Here is a 25343-nt window from a genome sequence, read left to right as displayed (position 1 = left end):
AAGACTTAAAAAAACAAAAATGTATTTTTTGTGCCACAATATTTGTGTGCTCTAGTGTGTTAGAGTGTGCTAATCTAGTGTCCTAGCATGTGTGCCAAGTTTGACAAACATGCTGGCAAACAATAAGTGGATACCACCTCTATAATTCAAACATCAACCATAAAATATAAAGATACTACTTCTAATACACACTTGTGGGATCCATTTTTATCCTAACAAATATTTTAAGGGTAAACTATAGTTAACCCCCTCTAACTAAGCCTCGCATGCACTTTGCCCCCTCTAACTTCTTTTTTTGGCACTCAACCCCCTCTAACTAATTGAAATTCAAACGGTTATAATTTCAAATGGTCATAACTTCTTCGTCCGAAATCGAAAACATGCAAATTATATATCAATTTTGAGGTCTTGAAGTCAGCTTTCTAATGACACCAAAATCACATCACGATTCAAAGCACACAAAAAGTTATGATCAAAAGAGTAAGGACTGGTAGACAGAAAGACCGTTTTGATCATAACTTTCTGTGTGCTTTGAATCATGATATGATTTTAGTGTCATTAGAAAGCTGACTTCAAGACCTCAAAATCGATATACAATTTGCATGTTTTCGATTTCAGACAAAGAAGTTATGACCGTTTGAAGTTATGACCGTTAGAATTTCAGTTAGTTAGAGGGGGTTGAGTGTCAAAACAAAAAGTTAGAAGGGGCAAAGTGCACGTAAAGCTTAGTTAGAGGGGGTTAACCGTAATTTACCCATATTTTAACACATAATTTTACCAAACTCATTGTGGATGTTCTAGCATATTTTTATGTTATCAATATCTAACACAAACTTATAAAATCCATTTTTATTCTAATACACCTTTTAACAAATATTTTAATAAACAAATATATCAAACCTCATTGCGGATGCTCTTAGCTTTCTTTTGTTATTCTATCTAGATTGTCTCCTAATTTATTTCACATCTCTATAAAAATGATCGATTGGACAAATTCAAATGGGATTTGTTTCAGAAAAATAATACAAATAGTTTAGAGAGTAAAGTACACTTTGCACCTTTACATTTTACACTGTGTCACTTAGCAAATTCAGATAGGAGTACATTTTTTATTAGCAAATTCTATCGCTCACACTTTAAGGGTTTGTTTGGAAGTTGTGGAAAGATGTGAAAAGGAAAGGAAAATTTTAAAATTTTCCTCACCCTTGTTTGGTTCTTATCAAAGGAGAGGAAAAATTTTGAATTTTAACTCAACTTTCCTCTCAATTTCTCTTCAATTTTTCTTCTCATTTTCCCCTTAATTATTATTTTTCCTTTTCCCTTTCTTTCCCTTACTTCCAAATAGAGCCTAAGTTTTTTTTTTTTTTTTTGAAATGTCAAAGAGCTCACACTTTAAGTTTAATGTCAATGACTTCTTGTAAACAACTATAAGAAAGAGTAACGGAAACTTTCCACTCGATTTGACGTGTGACCCAATTTAAGAATATTAAAGTCGTTTTCTATTTAACTTCTCCTTGTAGACTAAAAATATAAATAAAACTTTAAATTTCTTTCTCTCTCTCTGCGCTTCTCATCAATGACGAATTACTTCATGCATCTACTCAACATTTCACTAACATATAGATATACACTTATACTTGGTACTTTCTATGGCACACTTGTGCTTTAAAAGCTCATAACCTTAAGTGTTCCATTAATTATCAAGGCACCATTAAATAGTATTACTGTATGAATACTTTTAACATAATTATGCATATCTTATTGGGCGAAAGGAACATTTTTTTGTGGTGTAGTATAGTTTTGTCAATGAATTATATACATGAATGTTAATTGAAATTAAAATATACTATTGTGTATTTTAAAATTGAAAAAGTAAATTCACCTGAATAAGTTATTAAAAAAGTGCAAATTGTGCTAGTGCAAAATCAATTTTCATATTTTTTAGGAAAACATGACGAGTGCAAAAAAAAAAAATTTACTTTTACAAGTGGGCGATAAAGAGATGTTAAATACAAAAGGATTTTAATGGCGTTAAATTGGATCATATGCAAATCATGCGACCAATTTTCGTTATTAGTTCCAACTCTTCCTAATGGAAGAGGGATGTTGACACTCAACTTAAAGTGTGAGGATTAAAATGTGTCAATTAAAAGTGTAGGGGTGCAAAGTGAATATTAATTAGAATTAAAAGGAAAGTGCAAAAGACAATTTACTGAGGATCTATGAAGATTTCAAAGATTTTGACACGAAATCACTATCTGGGCAGAAAAGTACAAAAATAGAAGTATATTCCCAGGATCTAGGATGTTTTAAAAAAAAATTGACAGAAAACATCATTTGCTCCATGATAAATCAAAAGTGCTACACACACAACGGTTGTGTAAAACACAACACACAACTAATCTCTAGCCGTCCATTGCTGTAATAAATGGCCAGGATTCACTCAAACTCTTTCTCACAAAAGTTAGACTTTTTCTTGAAAAAGTTTGTTTAAAATCTAGACCATCCAAATACATCTGGACGGTCAGAATTACCCACACAACCAACACAACGGTTGTGCAAGTAACATTTTTGATGATAAAATATAGCTTCATAAGGTCAATCATAGTACAATCGTGATTAAAAATGCCATTGGAAACCAACTACTCAATAGTTCAACAATACAAAGACTTAATCATCATGATTATCTTATTGGTGAAAGGAAGATTTTGAGGGTGTGTAATTTTGTTAATGGATTATATACATGAATCTTAATTGAAAATATCTTAATTTGCTGTGTGATTTTAAAATTTATTTATTAAATTCACATGAATAAGTTTTAAAAAAATTAAGTGCGTATTGTGCAAGTGCAAAAATCAATTTCCCTACTTATATTACCACAACAAGACGAGTGCAAGAAAAAGTTTTACATTTATAAGTGGGTGTAATTAAGAGAAATTAAATTCAAAGGACTTTACTCCCCTTAATTGGATCGTGATCAATTTTCATTATTTGTTCCAACAGTTGTATAACGGAAGGGAATGTTGACACTCAACTTAAAGTGTGACAGTTAAAATGTGTCAATGACTAGGGGTATAAAGTGAACATTAATTATAATTAAAAAAGGAAAGTACTAAAATTAATTTATTAAGGATCTATAAGTTTTCAAAGATTTTGATACAAAATCATTACATTTTAGCATAAAAAGTACGATGAGAGGTTTATGTCTAGGATTTACGAAGTTTTTAAGGATTCCTTGCATGGGAAGAGCCAGATGATGACCGTCAAGGTCGGTCGTGACATTTTGGAGGCTTAAGGTGAACCTCAAAAATGAAGTCATAATAACTTTGTACAAAATAAAGTGTAAAATAAATAAATGAACTATTCAAAAACAAATGCTAGTATTCAACACAAAAATAGAAAAAGATTACAGAATATTTTAAATCTTCAAAGTCATGTATTCTTTCTCGTCTCTCTTGATCTCTAATCTTCTTGTCTCTCCCTTGATCTCTAATTCATCTTCGTTTTTTTTTTTTTCCTCAGTGTTGTTCCTCTCTCTTTCTCATTCCTCCGAAAAAATGAAAGAGACGAGGGTTTGTAAAGCATGATAGATGGAAAAAAATCCACCAAACTCACAGATGCACCCATATCTTTGTTTTAAGGGGTCATTTGACAAAAAAAGCTAAATGACTTATTTTTTTTGTCCTTATTCAAATTTTTTTCGCATTTATTAGTTTTTTTGTCAATTTTTTGAGAATTATTGCTTCTTCATGACAAGAGAAATCTAAAAAATAAAAAATTACGATCAAAATCCTTTTTTTTTAACAAAGACAAAAAAAATTGGCTTATTTTAGTCTTTATTCAAAAAATTGGGTTTTAATCGTAAAATTTTACTTTTTAGATTCGTCTCGTCATGAAAAAGTAATAATCGACAAAAAAAATAACAAATGCAAAATTTTTTTTGAGCAAGGATTAAAAAAAAAGAAGCATTTGACTTATTTTGCCAAATGACCCCTAAACTTGACAATTCACTTTGGAGAGTCGTCTCTATGCACTTTTTCCCCCTCTATTTTGGACCTGTGAGGCTGTGGCCTTAAGTTTTTTTTTTATCCGGACACGATTCATATCATTTCAAAGAAGCCATACGGCATCTACAGATATCCATCCGAAAACAATGACAAAGGAAACACCAAAACCATCCAACTAAGAATGAAACAAGGAAGATAAATGTCTAAGACCAGGAACGACTTCACACCACCAATAAAGGTTGGGACACGTGGAGTATGAAATCCAGACATTCAATCTCCTAAGGATTGGCGAAAACCCGAGTCACATCTAGCAACACAACTCCGAAGGATATCAAAACAGCAGAGAAAGATCAATTGCCTTGGGTTACAGCCCAAAAAGCACGCCTGCCGACTTTGGGTGAGGATACGAGACGCCGTCTATCGAGGTCGCAAACGAGTTCTCACACCGAAGCAATGGAGGGAATCTCCGAGGCAAACCTACGCTATCACGACAGGCTCCGATCGAGAGGAAATCGAGAGCCAGAAATCCTTGTTGCCTAGTGGATCAGTTCTTCAATCACGGCGGCCGACAACTGACCTTACCCTGCTGCTAGAAAGGGAACCACCACACACCCAGGCTCCAAGGCCAATCGGCCATGTAACGCCCCGATTTTCGGAAATAAAATCGGAGGCATTAAATATTGATTTCTAAAAATTTATTAAATTAAAATTTAAAATCCAAAACGGATAATTCACCCTAAAGTTTCGTCTATTACAAATTATTGTAGAAATACTGAAAATAGTCTGTGTGATAATAAACTAAACAAAATAACAGAGCCATCTTCTAAGTTTGATACGGATCCCAAGCGTATTCTGGCTCGGCTACCACCTCTGGATTCTCTTCCGCATAAAACTGTTCGCCTTCGGGATTTTGTATCTCTTCTTGATTTTCTGCAAAATCTGGCACGGAAGCCAGGTAATCCGTACCTGAGTGAAAGAGTTCACCCCGTAGTATAATCCAACCCAACTACCCCTCTTACTTTACAGTTAGCAAGCAGCAGGATAATAGTAGTGCGAAAAAGTAAGACAGAGTTTGTTCCACATAAACCAGTTTATTACTATCCATTAACTTGACGTGTAATCTAAGATCTCCTCTGCGGGATTTTTCCTCCCCAACCGCTAGCTATGCCCTGTCCCATGAGCTCACTTTCTTTTGCTGTCGCGGATTGCACCTAAGTTATGTACCCAGTGTGTATCCCTCTCATTACAACAAAAAGAAGCTTATCATGCCCAAATCATAACTAGGGTTCGCCTATCTTATGCACCACTTCACAATCATCATAATCATCACTGGGCTTACTTAGCCAGTCTTAATTCATCATTGGACACCCACCAGTTTCAATTCATCAATCAACATTGGGCTTACTTTGCCAGTTTCAAATCATCACATCTCAAAATCCCGCCTGCAGGCAATCTAAAAATAAAACTTTCCAATTTATCCATTATCTAGCATCGTCTAGATGAGTTCTATTTCGCAAGACCACCCCATGTCTCTATGGTCCAATCTAGCATTCAAATCAAGTATCGGTGCAATATACAACAAATCAATAATAATTAAAACAATTAATAAACGATGTAATCACGCAATTTATTATGAACGGGCCGTTGCCCTTAGTCTTGTATGGTCACAATGTCAATAATAAAGTAAGAGTTTTAAAAGAAATTAAAAGAAAAATTTTATGGGCTCTTATTAATTAATTCTAAGATAATAAATTAATTAAAAATTAATTAAATACATTAATTAGATAAAAATAGCGGGATTATTTTAAATAAAGACGTTGAATAAGTGGCCAAAACTGAGGTAAATAGATAATAAATAATCTAATAAATAAAATATGTTGAGATTAGAAATTTTCATCTTTGGAATGTAAGAAGTCTAAATAAAATTACTCGGGCATTAATAATATGGTTTATAAGGTCGTAAAGTAATTTTGATTGGAAACACTATAGAAAATACAATAAATAATAAATTAATTAATTTAACAAGATATCATCTTTGAGATGCAGAGAGTCTATGAAAAATTAGTTTGGGTGTTAAAACGTTGTTTGGATTATCGTAAAGATTTTTCGTTTGTAAACTTTGATAGATAACTAATAAATAATTTAATAAATAGATAATTAAATAAAAAAATATGATCTTAACGAGTTATGATCTTTGAGGTGTGAAAAGTCTAAGAAAAATAGTCCGAGCATCAAAAATGGTGTTCGGAATGTCAAAAAGTCGATTCGAACTAAAACTGTACCCACCGCAAGGTCTGACCGGGTTGACCTTGCGGCCCGCAAGGTCAGAGACCTGGTTCTTGCGTCTGGAGCAACCCAAAGGTTGCGACCGCAAACTCCATGTCAGATTTCATTTTTTTGATTGTTTTGGCTCAGTTTCGATGCATGGGATCGTTCGGGGCATAGGGTCAAGCATATAAACACTTAATATACTTAGAGAAGTGGTTGGAAGGGATTATAATACCTTGGTTCGGGCCGAATTGATTTTAAAACGAAACTTGGAATTTCGAGGAAGACGACTTCGGTTTCTTCGATCGGGGAACTTTGGGATCAAATTGGCCGACGTTTGATGATGCTAGGAGTTGTAGGAAGGGATTGGAATGGTCGGATTGAGTTTCAATTGATTTTGGAATGCAAACCCACTTTTCTCTCTCTTTCTTTCTCTCTCTAGAACTCCATGGATTGGAGCTTCGTTCTCTCCGATTTTTCTCTCCTTTCTGGACTGGTGGGGCGTGGAAAATATTGTGGTATGACCTAGGGTCGGATTAATGAGGTATATATAGGAGAATTTTAAAAAAGTTGATAAAATTAAGTTTAATAAGGACTCTAACTCTTGGGCTTTGATATGGACGAAAATAAGGGTGAAGATATGATCAGGGAGAGGAAGTAGAAACTGAGTAGGAGAGGAAGAGATAGGAGGAGTTCATATGCATGCATGCTTGTAATTAAAAAGAAATTAAAACATGATAATTAGAATAGGATAATTATGCTTGTATATATATCCTATTAAGGAAAAGAATTAATTTTATTATTAATAACACTAATTAAATATTATTATTATTAATAAAATTTTCAGGTTGTTACAACCTATCTCCCTTAACAAAATTTCGTCCTCGAAATTAGAGTGTACCTTTAGGAGGAAACAGGTTTGGATAGTTGGCGCGCATAGTATCCGTTCGTTCCCAGGTTGATTCCTCAATTCCTCGATGTAGCCAAAGGATTCGGACGAGTTGAATGGTTTTGCCTCGAATGCACTTCTCACTATAGTCTTGGATCTCCACTGGCTGTTCCTCGAGAGTGACGTCCTCGTTGAGTTCGATGTTTTTCCAATTGATGATGTGGAAAGGATGTGTTATGTACTTTCGGAGCATTGACACGTGGAATACGTTGTGAACTCGGTCTAGTTGTGGTGGTAGTGACAGGCGGTACGCCACTTCTCCAATTTTCTCGAGGATTTCAAAAGGGCCAATGTATCGTGGTGACAGCTTTCCTTTCTTTCCAAATCGGATAACTCATTTTCGTGGTCTGATCTTTAAGAACACATGTTCTCCAACTTGGAAGGTCAATGGTCTGGTCCTCTTGTCAGCGTAGCTCTTTTGTCGACTCTACGCGGTTAGGAGCCGTTAGCGAATGGTTTGGATCTTTTCTGTCGTCTCTCGGACTAACTCTGGTCCTAGTAAGCTTGCTTCTCCCAATTCAACCCAACAAACTGGCAACCGACAAGGTCACCCATACAGAGCTTCGTATGGTGCCATGTCTATGCTGGATTGATAGCTGTTATTATAAGCGAACTCAACTAGGGGAAGGTGTCGTTCCCAACTTCCTTTAAAGTCCAAAACACAGGCGCGGAGCATGTCTTCTAAGATTTGGATTGTTCTTTCGGATTGTCCGTCCGTCTGTGGGTGAAATGCGGTGCTGAGACGAAGGTCGGTTCCTAAAGCTTTTTGCAAGCTACCCCAAAAGGTCGACGTGAATCGTGAATCTCGATCACTCACGATGGATACAGGTACACCATGTAATCGCACGATTTCTCGGATGTAGAGCGTGCTGAGGGAGTCCATCGAATCCGTCATCTTCATGGGTAAAAAGTGGGCGGATTTGGTTAAATGGTCAACTATCACCCAAATGGCAGTGTTTGATTGTGGAGACCTTGGCAATCCTCTTACAAAATCTATGGCAATATGTTCCCACTTCCATCCAGGTATAGGTAATGGTTGTAGGGTCCCACCGGGTTTTTGATGCTCCGTTTTTACTTGTTGGCAGGTGAGGCATGTTGAAACACACTTGGCCACGTCCTTCTTGATTTCAGCCCACCAGTACTGTCAGCGAAGGTCTTGGTACATCTTGGTGCTCCCTGGGTGGACGGCGAAATTGGAATGGTGAAATTCCTTAAATACTGCTTCCCGAAGGGTACTGATATCAGGTACAAAGATTCTTCCTTGGAAGTGAAGGCTTTTGACAGTGTGAATTTCCCACCCAGCTGCTGCCTTTTCAATTGAGAGTTGGTATCTGATGAAATCACATTCTTGTTCAAAGGTTTGGGCTAAGAGGATTTCTCGGTGTAAGGCTGGTGTGGCGACCATGGCGAAAAGACAAGCGGCGGTGCCTTTTGCGGTTGGCTGCAGCTTGAACCCGTTAAGGTCTTCCATCATCTTCCATTCTCTCATAGCTAAACTAGCCACGTGTCCTCGGTTCTTGCGACTCAGCGCATCAGCGACTACGTTTGCTTTTCCAAGATGGTAGGACATCGTGAAATTGAAATCCTCCAAATATTCCACCCATCTCTTTTGCCTCATGTTTAGCTCTTTTTGAGTAAACAAGTATTTCAAACTTTTGTGGTCCGTGAATACCTCGAACTGCTCTCCGTATAGATAATGTCGCCAAGACTTTAGGGGCGAATACCACTGCTGCCAGTTCCAAATCGTGAGTCGGATAATTCCTTTCATGCGGTCTCAACCGTCGGGATCCGTAAGCAACGACTTTTCCGTTGTGCATGAGTACAGCTCCCAATCCATCTTTGGATGCGTCGCAGTACACAGTATACCCCGCGTCTCGTTCGGGTACGATCAATATAGGAGCGTTAGTCAACCTCTTCTTAAGTTCTTGGAAGGATCTCTCAAATGCTTCGTTCCATTCAAACTTAACCCCTTTTTGGGTCAGTCGTGTCAATGGTTTTCCCAAGATGGAGAAATCCTGTATGAATCTTCTGTTGTAGCCGGCTAATCCCAAGAAACTTCTAATCTCGAACACCGTAGAAGGTCTTTTCCAGTCCATGACTGCTTCTACTTTGCTGTCGTCGACTAAGATTCTTTTCTCTGACACCACGTGTCCTAGGAATTTGACTTCTTTCATCCAGAATTCGCACTTGCTAGCCTTCGCATACAAATGGTTATCTCGAAGTACTTGGAGGACAATTCTCAAGTGGTCTTCGTGTTCTTTCTCCGTTGGAGAGTGTACAAAGATGTCATCGATGAACACTACCACAAATTTGTCCAGGTACGGCGTGAAAATTTGGTTCATCAGGCACATGAAAACAGCAGGAGCATTGGTTAGACCGAACGACATGACTATGAACTCGTAGTGTCCGTAACGCGTGCGGAATGCCGTCTTAAGTATGTCACAATCCCGAATTCGCAATTGGTGATATCCAGATCTTAGATCAATCTTCGAGAAACAAGTTGATCCTCTCAGTTGGTCGAACAAGTCGTCTATTCTCAGTAGAGGATATCTATTCTTGATGGTGACCTTGTTGAGTTGGCGGTAGTCGATACAAAGTCGGAGTGTTCCTTCTTTCTTTTTGACAAATAGCGCTGGATCTCCCCATGGTGAGGTACTAGGTCGGATAAAACCCTTTTCTAGGAGTTCCTGTAGCTGTGTCTTCAACTCTCGTAGCTCTGCTGGAGCCATTCGATACGGGGCCATCGAAATTGGAGCCGTGCCGGGTTGCAGCTCGATGGTGAAATCCAATTCCCTTGGTGGCGGTAATCCTGGTAATTCCTCTGGAAATATGTCCTCGTACTCGCAGACGCCGTGAGGGAGGCCCAACTCCATTCGATCCGTTTCCTCCAATTTGAGACTCGCTAACCATCCAGTGAGCTTCCTATGCCACTTTGTTTCGTGCGCGTGGGGTGCAGATGGGTCTTGTCTATCCCCTTTAAACTTGAAACACGTTCCATCTGGCGAATAAGCTGTCACCATCTTTTGATGGCAGTCTATGACAGCTCGGTGTGCAGTCAACCAGTCCATCCCGAGTATGACGTCAAAGTCCGTCATTTCGATTACTCGTAAGTCGCATGTTAACCGCAGGTTCGATACTTCTAGTTCGCACCCTTTACAGGTTAGTACTACCGAAATCCTACCCCCTAGTGGTGAGGTCACATGCATAATTGTCTTTAGAGGTTCAGTTTCTAATCCAAGTGTAGATACACATGTGTCAAATATGAATGAGTGCGAAGCTCCAGAATCAAATAGTGCTTGAACGCATGTAGTAAAAAGAGTGAGGGTACCTTGGATTACTGCAGGGTCCATCTCCTCTTCCGTCCCTTGCAGCGCAAACACCCTTCCAACATTGGGCTGGATTGGCCCGTTCGATCCTCTGTTCTGAGTTGGCGGTTGGTTCCACCCACCGCGAGGCTGGTTCTGTCCTCCGGGTTGGTTACTATTCCAAGCCGGTCTAGCTTGATTCTGATTCCCAATTCCTGCAGTCCTGACTTGATTTTGCGACGGCTGTCCCCCCTAGCTTCCAACTCCGATCAACTTGGGACAGTTGATCTGGATATGTCCTTCTTCATGGCAGAAATAACAGCGGCGGACTGGGTATTGGTTCTGGGGGAAAGAGGTTGCGGTTTGGTCCAGGATTAAGGTTTAGACCCCGGTTTAGTACTTGGATCTGGTTTGGATTAGGGTTAGGGTTTCGATTGAACCCTGGGTTGGGGTTCCTCCAAGCTAGGTTGGATTGTGATGGTTATGGGCGAGGGTAGTTTTGGTGGTAGAGTTAGGAGGTTGGGGCACTCCTGTTGTTAGGGCTGGTGCGGATAGGTCCTCCAACTGCAGGTATTGTCTTTTTCTGCTCACGTCTTGTCTTGAAATCCAAGTTTTCTCTTTCCATCTTAAGTGCGCATTGCACCACTTGTGAGTAGGTGGGAAGCGTCTGCGCCACTACCGCTCGGCGTGTCTCATTGAGTCCCCACTCAAATTTTCTCGCCTTGTCGTCATCAGTAGGTATGATTTTTGTGCCATAGCGAGACAGTTTTTCAAACCGTGCTGCGTACTGGGTCACAATCATTATGCCCTGCTCGAGGTTCATGAATTCCGAGGTCAGTGCTTGTTTGACAGGAGCTGGAAAGTACTTGTCAAGAAAAAAAATTTCGAACCCGTCCCAAGTCATTGCTGCCACATCATGGGTGTTCTTCATCAGGTCCCACCAATGCTGAGCTTCACTCTGCATCTGATAGGTAGCTAGGGAAATTCGATTGCTGGCCTCTTGAATGTCTAGGGTTTCAAGAATTTTCTTGATTTCTGCTAGCCAAGCCTCCGCAGCTGTAGGGTTAGGTTCTCCTTGAAAGTAGGGTGGGCGACGCTTGCAAAATTCATTCAATGCCTGACTCCTGGTCATTGGCCCTCGAGGTGCGTGCAGGGCTCCACGCGGGGTCTAATTATTTGCAGTCGCAACAGCAATGAATGCTTGCATGAGTTGGACTAGCTCAGTAGCTCTAATTTGGCCATTGGGTTGAGGGGCTCCATTTTGTCCATTGTTTTGCTCGTTATTCTGGTTGTTTCTTGTTTCCTCCATCTAGATACCGTTATGTTATAATTTAGTAAGGGGGGTTTTATTATAAGAACATATATATTTGTATAATTATTAAATACGTGGAAGCAAAACATCATAAGAAACTTTTCTTTTATTACCAAAACAAATCAAACACATCATTCATGTCAAAACACACTACTTAGATGTGTAGCTACCAAAAGTCGAGATAAATCCTACTACCACGATTGTTTTCCTAAAAAAAAAATGTCCAGAAAATTCCTACTACCACAATTGTTTTCCTAAAAAGAAGAAAAGGAAATGTACTGTGCGTGAAATAATTAGGAAATGCTAAAGAAAACGATCAATCGAAAAATACAGGAAAATATTCTGCCAAAAGACTCTGCTTTTCGACGGTGTCCTCTGTGAGCCCGTAGCAACGCTATGTTACTCGCCATAGTGGTTCCTGCTGTCTTTCGTTGGGGTTTGGGTTGTTATAAGGCTCCAGACGGATGGGTATCTCTGTATAGGTGACGTGATCGGTGAAGTCAGCATTCTCTGTAATGATACGATGTTCCTGCTCGGGACGGCGCCTTGCGACTCGTGAATAATGGATGCAGTCGGTGTAATGCTCCTGGAATCTTGGGGGTACGGCGATGAGATAGTATCCATTATAGCATGGGGTTAGGATCTTTATTGGCCTTAGGTAAGCGGACTGGGATCGGATCTTGAATGGGTAAGGGTATAGTGGCTCTAGCTGTATATAGACCCAAGTGTTTGGATCATAGTCGGAATGGTGTCCTACCAATGGAATCCCTGCACGTCGAGTCATCTTAGGACGAGGTGGAGGGTCGGCGTCTATGACTTCACACTCACTGTCGGATTCTTCTATTGGTTCGGGGGCTAGAGAAGGTAGAGGTTCCTTCATTTAAAGTCGTTGGCTTGTTAGCCACCACTGCAGTTCAGCATCCATGTCTCTTGGTGCGTCTATGGGTAAGAGCCAGCCATAGTCATCCATCTCTGGTTCTGCCAAAAATCCATCTTCACTTTCAGTGCTATTTCCTGCGTCTTCTTCCAATTCTGGCTCAGCATTGTCCATCTCTCTGTCCTGGTTTTGTTCTACCTCTGGTACTATTGGCTCCTCCTGCTCTGGTTGCCAGGGGCCCAAACGGTAATTGTGGTCTGATCCTAGAAATAGAGGCTCTTCTGGGTCTTCTTCCTCCTCAGGGGGTTCCTCGGGATCCTCTTCTTGCTCAGGGGGTTCCTCGGGATTCTCTCGCGGTCCCACTTGTACTCCGAGGATGTAGGTTAGTATGCCTCATATCTCGTGGTCTTCAATGGTGAAGCGGGAGACGGCGTCGGCGAGGGCTGAAATCCTTTGGTGAGCCTGTCTCATCTGATAGAGGGTAGGAAACATTCCTGCCAAGTAGTCATCTCCCATCAGAAAATCCAGGGTGGCTGTCATGAATGCCCTTAGGTTTTCTACTTCCGTAGCTAGCTGGGCCGCCTCATCCTCTTCCTGAGTATTAGGAGGGCTATGGCTCTGGTCTGGGGTCGGAATCGGGGGCTGGTTGTCCATATCTCTATAATATGAGTAATTGGGGTCGCTCTTGATGTCAAAGCCTGGTATGCTTTCTAGAATGTCACGAATTTCCCTCTCGAGATTAGCCCTTCTCCATGGGCTTGGATACTGAGCCGTGTATACCTCCCTCTGGTTTGGCGAATTCGCCCTCAGCTGCTGATACTGGCCGTACATAATTGGGAACTCGATAGGTACGTAAGGGTCTCGGAAAGAGAAGTCGAATCCTATGGTGTTTTCCAAGAAGTCCTGCAATCTGCTCCATTCATCGGCTAGTTGGTCTACAAACGTGGGGACCATCTATAAAAACAAGGAAAAATATATTTATCGTTAGGTTTCGGTACATTTAAAATAGTGTCATTTTAGACTTGTAGTGAAATACTCAATCTGATGTGATCTACCCAAACTACCCAAGGCCGAGGGTTTGAACCTAAGGCTCCGATACCAAGTTGTAACGCTCCGATTTTTGAAAATAAAATCGGAGGTATTAAATATTGATTTCTAAAAATTTATTAAACTGAAATTTAAAATCCAAAACGGATAATTCACCCTAAAGTTTCGTCTATTACAAATTATTGTAGAAATACTGAAAATAGTCTGTGTGACAATAAACTAAACAAAATAACAGAGTCATCTTCTAAGTTTGATACGGATCCCAAGAGTATTCTGGCTCGGCTCCCACCTCTGGGTTCTTTTCCGCATAAAACTGTTCGCCTTCGGAATTTTGTGTTTCTTCTTGATTTTCTGCAAAATCTGGCACGGAAGCCAGGCAATTCGTACCTGAGTGAAAGAGTTCACCCCATAGTATAATCCAACCCAACTACCCCTCTTACTTTACAGTTAGCAAGCAGCAGGATAATAGTAGTGCGAAAAAGTAAGACAGAGTTTGTTCCACATAAACCAGTTTATTACTATCCATTAACTTGACGTGTAATCTAAGATCTCCTCCGCGGGATCTTTCCTCCCCAACCGCTATCTATGCCATGTCCCATGAGCTCACTTTCTTTTGCTGTCGCGGATTGCACCTAAGTTATGTACCCAGTGTGTATCCCTCTCATTACAACAAAAAGAAGCTTATCATGCCCGAATCATAACTAGGGTTCGCCTATCTTATGCCCCACTTCACACTCATCACAATCATCATAATCATCACTGGGCTTACTTAGCCAGTCTCAATTCATAACTGGACACCCGCCAGTTTTAATTCATCAATCAACACTGGGCTTACTTTGCCAGTTTCAAATCATCACATCTCAAAATCCCGCCTGCAAACAATCTAAAAATAAAACTTTCTAATTTATCCATTATCTAGCATCGTCTAGATGAGTTCTATTTCGCAATACCACCCCATGTCTCTATGGTCCAATCTAGCATTCAAATCAAGTATCGGTGCAATATACAACAAATCAATAATAATTAAAATAATTAATAAATAATGTAATCACGCAACTTATTATGAACGGGCCGTAGCCCTTAATCTTGTATGGTCACAATGTCAATAATAAAGTATGAGTTTTAAAAGAAATTAAAAGAAAAATTTTCTGGGCTCTTATTAATTAATTCTAAGGTAATAGATTAATTAAAAACTAATTAAATACATTAATTAGATAAAAATATTAGAATATTTATCATGACCTTAATAAGAGTCCTAAAGGTCCTATGCAACCAGTTGAGTGTCAAAAATTGGGTTCGGAGGGCAGCGGAATTATTTTAATAAAGATGTTGAATAAGTGGCCAAAACTGAAGTAAATAGATAATAAATAATCTAATAAATAAAATATGTTGAGATTAACAAATTTTCATCTTTGGAATGTAAGTAGCCTAAATAAAATTACTCAGGCATTAATAATATAGGTTATAAGGTCATAAAGTAATTTTGATTGGAAACAATATGGAAAATACAATAAATAATAAATTAATTAATTTAACAAGATATCATCTTTGAGATACAGAGAGTCTAGAAAAAATTAGTTTGGGTGTTAAAACGTTGTTTGGATTGTCGTAAAGATTTTTTGTTTATAAACTTTGATAGATAATTAATAAATAATTTAATAAATAGATAATTAAATAAAAAATATGATTTTCACCAGTTATGATCTTTGAGGTGTGAAAAGTCTAAGAAAAATAGTTCGGGCATAAAAAATGGTGTTCGGGATGTCGAAAAGTCGATTCGAACAAAACTGTACCCACCGCAGGGTCTGACCGGGTTGACCTTGCGGCCTGCAAGGTCAGAGACCTGGTTCTTGCGTCTGGAGCAACCCGAAGGTTGCGGCCGCAAACTCGATGTCAGATTTCATTTTTTTGATTGTTTTGGCTCGCTTTCGATGCATGGGATCGTTCGAGGCATAGGATCAAGCATATAAACACTTAATATACTTAGAGAAGTGGTTAGAAGGGATTATAATACCTTGGTTCGGGCCGAATTGATTTTAAAACGAAACTTGAAATTTCGAGGAAGACGACTTCGGTTTCTTCGATCGGGGAACTTTGGGATCAAATTGGCCGACGTTTGGTGATGCTAGGAGTTGTAGGAAGGGATTGGAATGGTCAGATTGAGTTTGAATTGATTTTGGAACGCAAACCCACTTTTCTCTCTCTTTCTTTCTCTCTCTAGAACTCCATGGATTGGAGCTTCGTTCTTTCCGATTTTTCTCTCCTTTCTGGACTGGTGGGGCGTGGGAAATATTGTGGTATGACCTAGGGTCGGATTAATGAGGTATATCTAGGAGAATTTTTAAAATGTTGATAAAATTGAGTTTAATAAGGACTCTAACTCTTGGGCTTTGAGATGGACGAAAATAAGGGTGAAAATATGATCAGGGAGAGGAAGTAGAGACTGAGTAGGAGAGAGAGATGAGAGGAGTTTGTATGCATGCATGCTTGTAATTAAAAAGAAATTAAAACATGATAATTAGAATAGGATAATTATGCTTATATATATATATCCTATGAGTTAGGTTCCGGTGAGAGATCCCTCATTTTGACTCCCCTTCCCGGTTGAATTTTGATGATCCGAGCCGCTCAAAGTGATCAGAACGTGATTTTAAGGGTCCCCGTGAGAAATCAGCAAAAAAAATGACCGGGAAGGGCTTCATCCGAGCAGTTTTCATTGAACGGTTCAAAAAAAACTGCTCGGATGACGCCTTCCTGGTCATTTTTTTTGCTGATTTCTCGCGAGGACCCTTAAAATTACGTTCTGCACACATTGAACGGTTCGGATTTTCAAAATTTTATCGGGAAATGAAAGTCCCTCATTTTGTTAAAATGAGGGATCCCTCACTTGAAAATTCCTCTATATCCTATTAAGGAAAAGAATTAATTTTATTATTAATAACATTAATTAAATGATATTATCATTAATTAAATTTTCGGGTTGTTACAGGCCAACAAGGCGCCGCCACCACCGGAGGCCTGAAGCCGCAGTCAGCCCCTAACCATCTACCATCTACCCGAAGAGCCAAAACAACCGGAGTTATTTGCCCACCTCCACTGCCCTCCAGATCCGGGGAAACTCAGACTGGAAACTCTACCGAACTGGGGAAACTAGTCGGGGAAACTCAGGATAAGCCTAAAAATCGATAGAAAACAAAGAGAAAATGAAACCCCCTCCTAACCATCCTACTTCTTATTAGAGCTGTTGCCGAATACTACACACCACCAGATCCAAGCAGAGGAGGAGGATTTGGGTCGAAACAACGAAGCCTGTGGCCTTAAGTTTAAAATGACTTTTGGGAAAATGACAGTTCAGGATGTATTTTGATAATTAATACCCGCCAATGATATTTTCAGCATTAACAAATGTTCTCAGCATGTCCTTGGCGGGTATTAATTATCAAAACACGTCTTTGGCCGTCATTTTCTCATGACTTTTCGGGTTTAAATTGGGCCCCTAAGTATTGTTATGCAAAATAATGGTGGACTTAGGCTCCGTTTCGGAAACCTTCTTAAAAAATAAGTACTTATTTTGGAAATTCTTATTAAAAAATAAAAAGGGTCATTCCACAAAACCCAAATAAAAAATTCCTTTCACATTTTCAAACTCAAAAATAATGTAAATGAAAATAAATATTCAAATTTTTTTGCACCGTATTAAAGATCTCAATGAAATCTATCAAATAAGATCCATAGTGATAAGAAAATTATTTGCGTAAACACATAATTTTTTAGCTTGAAGTTGCCTTATACAAAAAATAAGACTGTTGCTATGAGAATGGGCGCCGGCGGAGGGAAATCGTACCGACGGCCGATCCTAGCCGTCCAAAAATTCTAAAAAAAAAATCCGAAAGGGCCTACGCGGGAATTAACGGCATCCGAGGTGTGTAGGGTGCTCGGATCGAGCACCCTACACACCTCGGATGCCGTTAATTCCCGCGAAGTCTCCCTCGGTTTTTTTTTTTATAGAATTTTTAGACGGCTTGGATCGGTCATCCGGTGGTCGGAGACGGCCCGGCGCGGCCGTCGGTACGATTTCCATCCCCGGCCGGTCGGTACCTATATAAATTCTTCCAAAATAAGTACCAACCTTCTTATTTTCCGAAACAAGGCTTCTTATTAGACAAAAAATAAGTTCTTATTTCGGTTCTGGAACGGGCCCTTATATATTGGGTAAAAATAATAATTAGGGTCCCTAAGTTTTACATATCTTTTGGGACCTAAAGCGACGGTCTCTTGGGCCTTAACTCAGGCAGCAGGATCTAATGACTAGTGATAACCCATTTTGTCTCTAAAATTACTAAATGTGTCATCTCAATGTCACCATTGTAATCCTCACATGCATCTCATGCATCAAAAGAAAACAAAAGATACTCTCCAGAATTCAAAAAGATATTTGTTGAGGTTTCCCGCAAATAAAAAGCAAACAGGAATCATCTCAGTGCAATAAATGACAAATATTTGTCACAACTAGAAATTTGACAAACTGAATCAAAATGTCAACAGTTGGATTTCCTAATATAGATGCGATAATTATGTGAATTTTATATTTATCTCCTACTGTGAATAATAAGGGGAGGTTATGGCTTGCCAATTTTCAATTTCGGACAATTTTGCCCCTTGATTTTGGGCAATTTACAGCTTTGCCGGGAGGCAATTTGGGACACATTAGCCCCCAATTGAAACTCCCCCTGTTGAACAGTGGGCTTGAGGGTATTCCTTGCCGTTGGTTGCGTTTCTGCTTGCCGCCTTGAGGTAACTGTTGCGATTAGGGTTTTTTCTTCCCGTTTTCTTTTTACCTGCTCTCCTTTGTAGTCCGTTTATTTGGGCTGGCTTCTTTATTACGCTGTTGGTGGGTACTGTGGGCTGACGGTGGGTTTTGCTGGATTGCTTCTGGTGTCTTCTCTTCTTTTCTGCGTGTTTCGTCGTCGTCTCGTCGGAGGTGAGTACTCGCCATCGTTTTACGTTTTCTATCCAGCCAAAACCCGCCATCGTTTCTAAACCTTTTTCCAAAGTTAGGGCTTGTTTTGGTTCTTCTATATTTAGTCCAGGAAACAAAAGTTAGGTTTTGTAATTTCATACAGAAACAGAATGGGGTTTGTCAACCAAAGCTTCAAGTCTTGTTACGAAAATCATTTTGTAAGCATATTCTGAAAAAATACAACCTTTTCATTGACTGGGTTCTTGTTAGAATTTGCATATGGGTTGAACAGATGTGTTCTCTGCTTCTACGATTTTCACAAGTGAGGTTAGAAAATTTCATTGCAAGAGGTAATGGCACTTCCTCAGTGAGATTGAGGTGGATCCCTCTAAAGGGAGGGTTTTTTTTTTTATGTGATGTTGGGTGGAAACAAGAACTATGGAACAACAATGGTGAAATTTCAAAAAAAGAAAAGAAAAAATGAACAACAATGGTGAAACGGAGGTGCAGTTGGTGTAATTAACGGTGTTGGCTTCGTTAGGGATACTATTCTCTAAACAGTGTCGTTTCATTTTGAGGGATGGATGTCTTTGTTATTAACCCTTGGATCTCTGGTTTATGTCTTTGTTGCTTTGCTTCGCGTCGTCGACTACGGTGTGGTTCTTTGGGAATGTTTGTGGTCTTGTGCGCTGGGTGCATTTGGGTTGTTGTTTGTGGTTGGGTTGTGTGCCTTACCGTTGGTTGGGTGCGTTTTAGTTGTGGTTTCTGGTTGTGCTGCTTGTTTTACCGTCTTGTAGTTGCTAGTATATATAAAGGCATGTTAGGGTTTGTGTGGTGAGTTCTGAGTTCCAAGTTCAGCCCGCAGTTTTGGGGTGTTTCCTTTTTTGTTTGCTATTTGGCTACTTTTACCAGTGTGCAGAGCGTTTTTTTGCCTTGTCTCTTTCTTTTTCCCGCTGATAGTAATTGGAAAATGATATTGGCACTCCAAAAATTGATGCTGGCACTCGAAAATTAGTGTAATTCCAAAGCACTTTCCTTAGTTTTTTGGAGTGCCTGCATCAATTTTTGGAGTGCCAATATCATTTTCCTAGTAATTTTACCTGTGCTCTCTTATGTTGTTTGTTTGTTTTCCAGGGTTTGGTTTTGCTGTGCGCGTCACAGTGACAAGTGACTGTTCCAGTTACTTTTTTTTTGCTCCCCGTGGTCTATGCTTTATGTTTAGCGCATATGTGGTGGGTGTCCTTTTGGGTCCTTCGTTTTGGGGTCTGATAAATTCGTGTTCGTTTTTGCTGTTCTTGTATTATGTTGTTTGTGCATTGTGTGTTTGTTGCTCGCTGAAACTTGAATTTATGCATGTTCGTGTAGTCTCCTTGTTTTGTTGGTTTTTTATTTTCGTCTATTGTTTTTATGTGCTGGTCTTCACAATCCTGTTGTATGTTTACGTACGTTTCTCGATTACTGAAACCCTAACTGATCCACTCAAATAAATTGGGGCTTCTCATGTTTTGGGTTTCTTATTTGCGAAGGTGTTGTATTAATTACACTGTTTGTGGTTTTTAGTAGCTTTTGCATGTCTTCACTTGATTTCTCTTTTTTATACGTGTTTATGATGTTTGAGTTTTCTTTATGGCATTTTATGTTCTAGTATTAGGTTAAACTGGTCTTCCATCTACAAAAAGGTGCGATTTCAATCAGAACATTGAAAATTAGAGTTAGGTTTCTCAATTCTCATTAGTTTACTACTTTTGTTTTAGGGATTCCATATTTACGAAGTCTATATTCACTGGTGGTTCATTTTTATGACTGGCTATTCAAGTACAAAGAGGGTGGTGCTTCTTAGATCAAGTATGAAAAACGTTATTTTCGATCTCGATGTTTTTTTTTTACATGAATGAAGAGTGTGAGTTATAATTTTCATGCTTCTGGTGCGAGTTATAATTTTCAAGGCAGAAACAGAAACAAGGAGCAACACCAAGAAAACTGACTGTCTAAGCAACTCTGATGCTAGATGAGTAGATTTAGCATGCTGCTATTCTACTTTCTTTGGTCAATGCTTTTTGAAAATTTGCTGGTCTATGTTCTATACCACAAATCATTTTTCTAAGAAACTTTTCAGTTTAATGTGGCCTAGCAAAACACAGTTTCAGTTTCAACTTTGTTCAATCTATGCTCTCATGCTTTATGTACTACATTAATGTAAATTATGTAAATTTTTCCATATCCATCCAGCAATGGGCATGTCTGAAACGTGCATAGCACGTAGCCTATGAATGGCTAAATTTTGGACTAATGTTTCGTCACAACTAATTTGGGTTCTTTGGATGACACTGCATTATGCATGCTTGTTACTTGTGTGGCTTTTCAGTGGTAGCCGGTGCTTAAATTGGGATAGTTTACTGGTTTTAGTGGAACATTATTAGCATATATGTTGAGCTACTAAAGTCATGGTTAGAAGTTTATAAGGCTTAAGTTTTGATTGGTAAGTATTGCACAAATGATCTCTTGACTAAGGACGTGGCAATAAATGAAAGAAGAAGTGGAGGATAGAGTTCTATTAAGCAGCTTGGGTGTCACATCTGCAAACCCGGAAAATATTGAACTCCATATATTAGCAAAGGTTGCTACTGTATACCATACTCATTTTTAAATTTCCCACTAATCACTTTTCGCCTTTTCATTGGGTAAGGTCTTGATTGCATTTCCTGCTGATGACAGTAGCCTTATTTCTTGTTGTTCAGTATGATTACATAGCCTTTAGATTGTGTTCAAGGCATTATCAGGATACCTTTATTTTAGTAGGTTACGGCAGATGGTCATAACTTAGATTTGACTAAATCTGCATTAAAACTAGGAAGTGTGTATGGTGTCAGCTAGCTTAGATGGCAAAGCTTCTTGGTGTGATTTGGATTCATTCTTGTTGTTTAGTCTATCACTATTGCCCCCAAAAATCCATAAACAGACAGGCTCACTCAGTTTTGTCAGAATTCGCTATCACAATAGGTTTATGTGATGGCAGAAGTCTTTGAGCAAGCCGTGTGTGTGTGTGTGTGTGTGTGTGTGTGTGAGAGAGAGAGAGAGAGAGAGAGAGAGAGAGAGAGAGAGATAGAGTACCTATAGCTATTTTCCAGAGGTGAGCTATTATTGATCGAAATCAAGACTAATATTAGGTCACCTAACATCTACAGACTAAAATATTTTATCAAATTTTGGAGGTAATGTGTGTATATGGTGATGTCTATTTAGACAAGGTTGATCCATTGCAACCTGAATTTTCGAAGAGAATGTATTCCCAAATGGATCCAAAATACTTTTCGGAGCATTTATCTGTTTTTGACTTGTGAAAGTTGTGTAGTTTCCTGATAGAAACTAAATTGTTTGGAGGTATCTATGTGGCACTGCACACACCAAAATGGTGCAATTTCTGAATGAACAAAGGAAAAAAAAAGATTTAAGAAAGTACATAAAGGAGAGAGCCTTTTTATGTATGAATAGGATTGGTCCAGTAATTTTGTAGAAAAGTGAGTAGTATTTTATTTACAGCTTTGATGGGAATTTCTCTTATATAACAATGTTGTTTTGATATTTTATTTTATCCTTCATGCAGAAGTTTCAGGGTTTTCTCCATGCTGCTGCAATGACATGTGAGACTTTGAACCTTGGTACTCTCTTCTTGATCCTTACTCATTTTGCTCTTGCATCCTCTGCCTCCCTTCTCTCTGTGTTTGTTGTGTATAACATTCTTTGCAAAAGCTTATTTTTCAGTCACCATACAATAGTTTCCCACACTTTCAGTTCATACTTTTTGAGCATACTTTTTGCTGTTAAGTTAACTCATGATCACACTTTCAGTTGAGCAGATTAGCTTTGTTTTTAAAATTCCCTTGAACTATTCAAGTCCTTAAAATTTCCATGGCCTCTTTTCATCGGTTCCTTTATTTTCATGATGTTACTCTGAGTTCTTCAACAACTATCAAAGGTATTCTGCTACTTACGTTTGTCATTATTGGTCTTATTTATTTTGTATGACCAATAATTGCATTTATTTTTCCCCCCAATTGCAGTGTCAGCTAAATCCATTGAACTTTGCTTGGATCTCAAGAGTAAAATTGAAAAACATGTCCGGGTGCATAGCCTTGTCCAGAGCCAAATCTTTCCTTGTAACCTCCCTCAGATAAGCTTCTTCCAGATTTGCAACCATTGGAGCGGCATGCGTTCACTCTTGTGTTGGATCTTAACGAGACTTTAGTTTACTCTGATTGGAAGGTATGCTTTTATTGTTGAAGGAACTGTGTGTACAATCAGCAAAAGAGTGAGTTCTTTTTTGAGGGAAATTAGGCAAATAAAAAAAATTTCATCTTTCATGGATGGACGTTGCTAAGATCATTTCATTTAGCAGCAATATTGCACCCATTGATTCCAACTATAACTTTTCCCCATTGTGCATTTTTTTTAAACGGGGTGGTTTTGTTTTTAGCTGAGGGTGTGGACAACACGCCGTTTTATCTTGAAAATGGATGGATTGTTTCTAAAGATGTTCAGTTAACATAAATCAAACAGACCATGGCATACATATTATGTGTTTTTTGAGAGTAGTTCACTTTTTATTCATAGATTTCTGGTCAATTTCTCCTTTCCGTCTGATTTCTGTATTATGTTGATTCTATTCTTAAAAGGCTTGTGTTGTGCAGAGTACATGTATCAAACTTATTACGATGCAATTGTACAATGTGGTTATGTCGAATATGAATTATTCTGGCTGGACTCAAAGCTGAATAGAGATCTTTGAAGAATTCTGCATGTGAGTGGACATGCAGCTAGAATCCAGCCTCCACCTGGAGAATTGTGTTCCTATCAAGCCGTGAAAACTTGAAGCAGATGAACAGAGATCTTATTCAATTTCAGGATTTCAGGTTGGGTAATACACCTGAGGCTTCCAGTCAAGGTAATTGGTCTTCTACTTAGTTATAGATTTTGTGATATTCAAATTTTGTGGGCTAATCCAACCAATCTTTCTTGCACAGTCCGTGCAGATATATGCCTTTATCTATCTGCTACATTGAAATTAACAATCAAATGTGTCTTTGTTCCGGGATCCAGTTATGTTAGGATCGTAACACACACGCACACGATTCACGAGTATAAAATAGTAAAGAAATCGACACAACAATATACGTGGTTTTCCAAAACCGGGTACATACACGGAAGCGAGAGAGCAGTCTTTCTTATTGATGATCACAGTACATAGGGTTTTACAATAGAAAATATTTATACCTCCTCTATTCCTGCCCTAAACCGGATTATGGCCTTAATACCCATAATACCCTTGCAAAGTATTCTTAGTTTGCTGCATGCTTTTGTATCTGCAAGATTGTATTAAGTTGCACTCAACTGAATTTACTTGTGTGAGATGGACATGTCTAAAATCCTCTTAAGTAAAAGATAGGTTGTTTGCTAGCATGCTACAGAGAAGTGTTTGTCGTAGAAATAAAAAATAAATGCTTGTAAACTACAGAAATTCTTCAATGCCTTTTAGCATAGAATACTTGTTGAATGTGATATAGTGGCATTCATATCCTGTCCCAATGCTAATCAGATGCATCATGAGATGAGAAAGGCACCAACATCACTACAAAGAATGACTACCTGATTCATTAAATCAACTTCTCACAGCTAACAACTTTGAACCACTGGCATATTTTTTAACCTTGTTGCCTCTGAGCTCGCTTCCATGCAAGGAAGTTCATACACCTCTCATTTGTGACCCTGCTTGCAAACTTCACACTATACCAAATCCAGAAGGTACATTGTATAAAAGTTAATTTTGCTTCATATTTCCCTTTAAAATCGCTTTTCCTACCCACTTTGAAATACAATGTTCTGAAATCCCAACTCAGCAGGTTGTGAAAGTAAGCCAGCTTTCATTTTATCCCCCATGTTGAAAGGAAAGGAGAAGGTTATTATGGTTACAATTTTTTTCCAACTATGCCCTATATTTCATTATACCAGCGGCACGTGGTTCCTTCTGGAGCAAATGACATGCACATTCAAACATGCTATTATTTGAACTTCAAATAGTGTAGTTGAAAAGCAAATAGAAACATTGAACCTCACTTTGAATTTTTGCAAATAAATTACAATTCCATATTAGACAATTAGAACTTTGATTTTAAGTGAGTAATGCAGATCAATCGTTAGTTACTTTCTTAGAACTAATTTCTTTATGCTAACTAGCAACAGATTGTACTGGTCAGATTTGTCAGGAAGGGTGAAAAGATTAGAAACTAGCTATGACTTGGTTCGAGGATGATTTTCAAGTTTTGGTTGAACTTTTGTTCTGATTTGGGATTTTTTCCCTCTTTGCAGATATGATCCTATTGCTAAGTGGTCGTTGATTTTATGTCCTGAATTAAGTAAATGCATTTGCTCCCCCTTCGTCAATTGTTATACTACATGTTCGTCTTCTTTTCCCTCAACAAAATGGTCGTGGTGTCTATTTTCTTTGTATCCTGTGTCTTTTTGAGGCTCTCTCTTCCACTCCTCTTTTGTAAGGGCTAAGAGATCTGGTTGTGCTGCTGTTAATCCATGAACCGTGCTCTTATCAACTCCAAATTTTGTGGA

At 38.7% G+C, this 25343-nt stretch overlaps 1 long non-coding RNA gene across 1 annotated transcript; it reads left to right on the top strand.

The window, feature by feature from the left end:
* The first annotated feature begins 20351 nt into the window (after nt 1–20351).
* LOC131311755 (uncharacterized) lies at nt 20352–25142 on the top strand. The gene is made up of 3 exons (XR_009195562.1): nt 20352–21342; nt 22787–23667; nt 25089–25142. It is a non-coding gene; the product is annotated as an uncharacterized LOC131311755 (long non-coding RNA).
* The last annotated feature ends 201 nt before the right edge of the window (nt 25143–25343 follow it).

This window comes from Rhododendron vialii, chromosome 12a (assembly GCF_030253575.1).
Source record: "Rhododendron vialii isolate Sample 1 chromosome 12a, ASM3025357v1".
Taxonomy (NCBI): Eukaryota; Viridiplantae; Streptophyta; class Magnoliopsida; order Ericales; family Ericaceae; genus Rhododendron; species Rhododendron vialii.
Note: the sequence above shows the minus strand (reverse complement) of the source record. Positions and strands in the feature narration are given on the sequence as shown.